General features: G+C 37.6%; 1 non-coding gene across 1 annotated transcript; it reads left to right on the plus strand.

Moving 5' to 3' along the window:
* The first annotated feature begins 3,980 nt into the window (after positions 1-3,980).
* Positions 3,981-4,087, plus strand: LOC121211636 (small nucleolar RNA R71). The gene has a single exon (XR_005906855.1). It is a non-coding gene; the product is annotated as a small nucleolar RNA R71 (small nucleolar RNA).
* Positions 4,088-7,092: the final 3,005 nt, after the last annotated feature.

Here is a 7,092-nt window from a genome sequence, read left to right on the forward strand (position 1 = left end):
ATAAGTACCCCTATCACTAATAATTGCTCTAGGTGTTCCAAATTGAGAGAAGAGTTTCTTAAGGAATCGTACTACCACTCTTGCATCATTAGTAGGTAAGGCTTGGGCTTCCACCCATTTGGACATATAATCGACAGCTACTAAGATGTATTTATTCCCAAATGGACTAGGGAACGGACCCATAAAGTCAATACCCCATATGTCAAATATTTCACATGAGAGCATGTATGTTTGGGGCAATTCATCACGTTTAGAGATATTACTTGCTCATTGGCATTTATGAAAGTAGCAACATACCTGTTGGCGTATTTGAATAGTGTAGGCCAATAAAAACCTGATTCCAGTGTTTTATGTGCAGTATTATTTCCACTGTAATGTCCTCCAGTCGGTCCTGAGTGGCAATGATCCAATATTTTAAATGCTTCTGACCTTGTAACGCGTCTCCTAATGACTTGATCTGCACATATTCGAAAAAGAAAAGGATCTTCCCCAAAGTAGTTTTTCACATCAGTATAGAATCGCTTCTTTTGCTGATGTGACAACCATTTTGGGATAACATTAGCGGCTAAAAAATTCAACATGTCTGCAAACCAAGGTACTTTAAAATTAGATATAGCAAAGAATTGTTCTTCAGGGAACGAATCATTTATTTCAACTTCATCTAGCTCATTGGCACTTGAAATTTCAAGCCTGGAAAGATGATCGGCCGCGAGATTTTCAGCTCCTTTCTTATCCTCTATCTCCAAGTCAAATTCCTGCAATAACAAAATCCATCGAATGAGTCGAGGTTTTGCATCAGTCTTAGTTAAAAGGTAGCGAAGAGCAGAATGGTCAGTATAAACGACAACTCTAGACACTATTAGATATTGCCTAAATTTATCGAATGCAAAAACCGCAGCTAGCAGCTCTTTCTCCATGGTGGTGTAGTTTTCTTGTGCCGTTGTCAAAGTTTTGCTAGCATAATTGATAGGTTGAAAATGCTTGTCTCTTCGTTGTCCCAAAACTACACCTACTGTAAAATCACTTGTATCGCACATTAGTTCGAAAGGTAAATTCCAATCAGGTGCGATTATAATCGGAGCATTAATCAATTTATCCTTTAAAGTATTAAATACTTCTAAACATCCCTGGTCGAAATTAAAGGGCACATCTTTTTCTAGTAATTTAGTCAAAGGCTTAGCTATTTTAGAAAAGTCTTTAATAAATTTTCTATAAAACCCAGCATGTCCTAAAAAGCTTCTAATAGCCTTAACCGAACTAGGGGGAGGTAGTTTTCCAATGGTTTCAATTTTGGATTTATCAACCTCAATCCCTTTACTAGAAATTTTATGTCCTAAAACAATACCTTCTTGAACCATAAAGTGACATTTTTCCTAGTTAAGTACAAGGTTTGTTTCCTCACATCTTATTAGAACTCGTTCTAAATTTTTAAGGCAAAGATGGAAAGAGTTACTGAATACCGAGAAGTCATCAATAAATACCTCCATGATGTCTTCTATGAGTTCGTCAATGATGGCCATCATGCAGCATTGAAAAGTAACAGAAGCATTACATAATCCAAAAGGCATTCTACAAAAAGAAAACGTACCGTATGGACATGTAAATGTCGTCTTTTCTTGATCTGCAGGAGCTATTGGTATTTGAAAATAACCAGAGAGCCCGTCTAAAAAGCAGTAGTACATGTGCCCTAATAATCTTTCCAACATTTGGTCAATGAATGGCATGGGAAAGTGATCTTTTCTCATGGTGTCATTCAGCTTTCTGTAGTCAATGCAAACTCTCCAACCTGTGACTGTCCTTGTTGGGATTAATTCATTCTTCTCATTGGCTACAACAGTCATGCTTCCTTTCTTAGGAACAACCTACACTGAACTTACCTAAGAACTGTTAGAAATAGGATAAATAATTCCAGCATCTAGGAGTTTAATTACCTCAGCTTTAACAACTTCTTTCATGTTGGAGTTCAGTCGTTTTTAAGCTAGCACACATGGCTTATATTCATCTTCCATTAAAATTTTGTGGGTGCAAAAAGAAGGGTTGATCCTTTTAATGTCAGAAATTTTCCAAGCTATGGCCCTTTTATGCTCTCTTAATACTTGGAGTAATTCTTCTTTCTCCTTGGGTTGCAAGTTAGAAGCAATAATCACTGGTAATGTAGAATTATTTCCAAGGAATGCGTATTCCAAGTGATTTGGCAATTGTTTAAGTTCCAGTTTAAGAGGTTCTTCAATAGAGGTTTTTTGCTTAAGTTCATCGTTTGCCTTAATACCCTCATATTCTGCTTGCCTTGGGAACGGCTTATTGGAATTTAGTTCAGGTTTTATCTTTCCTATCTCAGAATCATCATCATCTACATCCTCTCCTTGAGCAAGAAACAATTCCAACGTGTCCTTATGTATAATTTCCTGAAAAGAATCTTGACTAGCATGATCAATAGAGTCAATGAAATAACATGAGTCATACTGTTCCGTAGAAAATCTCATGGCATCATAAATTTTAAAAATAATCTCTTCGTCACCTACTCTAAGCGCAAGTTTACCATCACCCACATCAATAACAGCCCTAGCAATGACTACAAATGGACGACCTAAGATTAAAGGCATTTCAACATCTTTATCCATGTCAAGCACAATAAAATCAACAAGGAATATAAATTTATCTACTTTTACAAGTACCTCCTCTATAATACCCCTAGGATATTTAACAAATCTATCAGCTAGTTGAATACTCATCCTAATGGGTTTAGGTTCCCCAATATCAAGTTGTTTAAACATTTTATATAGCATCAGATTAATGCTAGCACCTAAATCAGCTAGTGGCTTATCAATATTCAAACTACCAATTAAGTAGGGAATAGTAAAACTTCCTGGATCTTTCAGTTTAGTTGGCAGTTTATTTTGTAGTATGGTCGACTCCTCGTTAAGTTCCACTATAGATAAGTCTTCAAACTTCCTTTTATTTGTTAGAATCTCCTTTAAAAATTTTGCATATGTAGGCATCTGCAATATAGCTTCAACAAAAGGTAAGTTAATATGCAGTTGTTTAAAAAGTTCAAGAAATTTACTGAATTGTGCATCCATGCAGTCTTTCTTCAACTTTGATAGATATGGAATTGGTGGTTTATATTCCTTTGGCATTGGATTGTCATTGTTTTCAGGTTTTACTTCCTCTCCTTCGGTTCTGTCAGCTTTTTGTGGTGGCTTCTTTTCAGATTCAACTAACAATTTCTCACTCCTTAGTGTAACTGCTTTCACATGCTCTTTTGGATTGGGTCTGGTGTTACTAGGTAGACTTCCTGGTGGTCTCTCTAAAATCATCTTAGCCAGCTGTCCAATTTGATTCTCGAGCTCTTGGATTGATGCTTGCTATTTTTTAAGTGCAGTTTCAGTGTTTTGAAAACGGGTTTTTGCTATTGAAATAAATTCTGTCATCATCTCCTCAAGGTTTGGCTTTTTCTCTTGCTGGTAAGGTTGTTGTTGGAAGCCTGGAGGGGGTGGTGATCTTTAATTCCCTTCGCCTCCCCATGAGAAATTTGGGTGGTTCCTCCAACCTGCATTGTAAGTACTACTATAAGGATTATTTTGAGGTCGAGGATTATTACCCATATAATTCATTTTTTCGTTCTCCATGTTGTGGCCAAAGGATGGATATTCTGAATTGCTCGTTCCACCTCCACTTGCATCGCACTGCATTACTGGATGAACCTTTGAAGAACCAAGTAAACCATTAATTTTTCTATTCAAAAGTTCTACCTGATTAGAGAGCATAGTAACTAAATTGACGGTAAAAATGCTGGCTGCTTTGGTCGGCTTTGCCCTCATGACTTAACACTGATAATTATTTAGTGACATATCTTCTATAAATTCATAAGCCTCTTCAGGTGTCTTATTATTAATAGTCCTGCTAGCAGCTACATCAATCATCTATCTAGTCGAAGGATTCAGGCCGTTGTGTAAATTTGAACCTGTAGCCAAAGCGGTAGCCCAGGGTGAGGGCATCTTCTCAATAGATCCTTGTATCTCTCTTATGCATCATAGAGTGTTTCTAAATCCACCTGCACAAAAGAAGAAATATCATTCCTTAGTTTAGCCGTTTTAGCCGGCGGGAAATATTTAAGCAAAAACTTTTCGGTCATTGGTTCCCAAGTGGTGATTGATCCTCATGGTAACGAGTTCGACCGCTGCTTAACCTTATTCCTCAATGAAAAAGGAAATAACCGAAGGTGAATGACATCGTCAGAAATGCCATTGATCTTAAAGGTGTCACAGAATTCCAGAAAATTTGCCAAATGAGTGTTTGGATCCTCGTCCTGCAAACCATCAAACTGAAAAAAATGTCGTATCATTGAATCGTGTTAGGTTTCAGTTCAAAATTATTTGCAGCAATAGTAGGTCTAACTATACTCGATTCAGCTCCTGTTAAACTAGGTTTAGCATAATTATACATAGTACGAGGAGCAGGATTCTAATTTACAGGGTCTGTAATAGCCACAAGAGGTAACTGATTATTATGATTATTAGCCATCTCCTTGGTTTTGGGTTGAATATCGTCCTCTTGTCCATTCCCTATGTATCGTAGGCTTCGCCTTATCTCTCTTTAGTTTCTGCGAGTTGTGCTTTCGATCTCACTATCAAAAAGTAGAGGTCCTGACGGGTTTCTTCTAGTCATAAACTATAAAAACCTGCCAGAAGTAAATAAAAGAAAATTTAGTAATTTAAGCAAAAATAAAATTAAATTGCAAATAAAAGTAAAAAAATAGCTAAAGTAATAAAAATTAAGCGTTCCTAATATCTTAGTCCCCGGCAACGGCGCCAAAAACTTGATGGTCGTGAAACTAACTAATAATTTGACTTAAGGCAAGCGCACCTATTGAACAGTAGTATAGTTATGGTGAGACCGGAATATCGTATCCACGAAGACTAAAAGTACTAGTAGTGACTCTTTTTTTATTATCTAGCCTAAGAATTTAAGGGTGTTTTTAAACTAAACTAATTTTTTAATTTATCTAAGATCATGACAGAGGAGAAAGTTGGAAAATACTTTAGGAAAACCAATTGAGAAGACAATACCCAAGAAAGAATCCACCTAAACTTCACTTATTACCTTTGACTTAGACGATTTATTCACTTGACTTATTCCGTAGATATCCCTAATTTATGTTAATATCTCTTTTGAGACTAAGAACAACTGACTCTAGGTTGATTAATTGAAATCTCTTTCTAATTAAAACCCCTATTTTCGCATTAAATTGATTTATGGATTCCCTTATTAGATTTGACTCTAATCCGACAGATTTATGTCGTCCTATCTCTAGGATTGCATTCAACTCCACTTAATTATGAATGATCTACTCTTAAACAGGGACTTTTTCTCCACTGAATAAGCACATCAACAACCTGGATTAATATCCTAAAATATTAAAGCAAGAATTAAAGCTCATAATTAAGAATAAGATCAAGTATTTATCATATAAATCAAAGCATAATAAGATTCGTCATAGGGGTCATCTCCCTTAGGTAGAGTTTAGTTCATAATAATAATGGAAAACATCTCAAAGTTTAGAAAAAAACAAAACATAAAGAAACCCAAAAACTTCTAGGAAATTGGATGGAAATCTTCAGTCTTGATGTAAATCCTGGCTACGAGGTGATTCCGATGGCTATTCGTGAGTATTTTCTGCCTCCAACTCTTTGTGTGTCCTTCTCATCTCTTTCTAGGGTCTTTATATAGACTTTTAAATGCCCAAATTAGCCCAAAATAAGCCTTTTTCGAGTAGAACTAAAGTTGGGCTTGACAGGGACACGACCGTGTTCCACGCTCGTGTGAAGCTGCTCAGGCCGTGTGCAATTCTAACTTGGATTAATGTCGACACGGCCATGACACACGGGCTTGTGGTCTACCCGTGTGGAACTGCCTAGGCCATGTGAAGCATTGATTTAGTCCCAATTTGTCCGTTTTTGGCCCGTTTCTCGCTCTTTTGGTTATCCTAAGGTTTCTTGAGTATAAAACATGAATTTAAAGGATTAGGAGCATCGAATTCAATAAAACCAAGGAAAAATCATCCATAAATATGCTAAGCATGGGGTAAAAAATATGCATATATTATGGTTTATTAGTTTGTAGGAGCCTTTAATCGATTTTTGGTATCGGCTAAAGTGTGGGGAGTTTTAACCGTTGGATAAGGGAAGCGATAAGTTATAGTTTAAGTTATGTTTATTTAAGGGATTGTTAACCCCATAGATTAAAAGACTAACAGTGTATCATGTTTGATATAGGTTGGGGAAAGCACTCGAGCTGTTTGCATTTTGTTGTTACTGCAATCAGGTGTGTAATCACACTACTTCAATTGTGAAACGGCAGAAGCTGGAAAACTAGTACCATCGATGCCACACGGGCGTACGCTCGCGCGTGTGGCCATCTAAACGCTTAAGTGCGCGGGCATGTGATTCTAGAGACCACCACGAGCGATCTTGTGGGTTTAGGTCATTTTGGCCCACATTGGGCCAAAATGGGCTGTGTGGGCCCCACTGCCTCGTGGCCTTACATGGGTAAAACACATGGATGTGATGAGTTTTGTGGGCCAGGTTGTGTAGATCCCACGGCCAAGACCATTTCTGGCTTAATGGGCCACACGGGTGTGTGGGCCCACATGGGCCGTATTATGGGCTTCGGGTCCATTTTCACTATTTGACTGTTAAGGTCGCATGAGTTGCCTAAGACGACTGTGGGTCTACTGATGGGTCGGTAAGTACACTTAGACCCCATACTGATGAAATGACTGTTTTACCCCTAGAGGGAAAATGACTAATATACCCCTATGTTATATTTCACTGTATTCGAGCATGACACTTTGCATACACGTATATATTATGACATGACATGTTGCATGGGGGTGGGTTTGATATATTTGGAGAAAGTGTACTGTACTGGCAGCTCTGCTGCATATACTGTTTAGTGTCGCAACCGTTACTATATTTTAGAGTGTAGGGATGGGTGGGTCGACTTTATCTCCACATGGAGTGTAGGGTTGGATAGAGTGGAGTGTAGAGGATGGATGGGTAGGATCTCTATTTGCATCTCTGATACTGTACT

This window comes from Gossypium hirsutum, chromosome A12 (assembly GCF_007990345.1).
Source record: "Gossypium hirsutum isolate 1008001.06 chromosome A12, Gossypium_hirsutum_v2.1, whole genome shotgun sequence".
Lineage (NCBI taxonomy): Eukaryota > Viridiplantae > Streptophyta > Magnoliopsida > Malvales > Malvaceae > Gossypium > Gossypium hirsutum.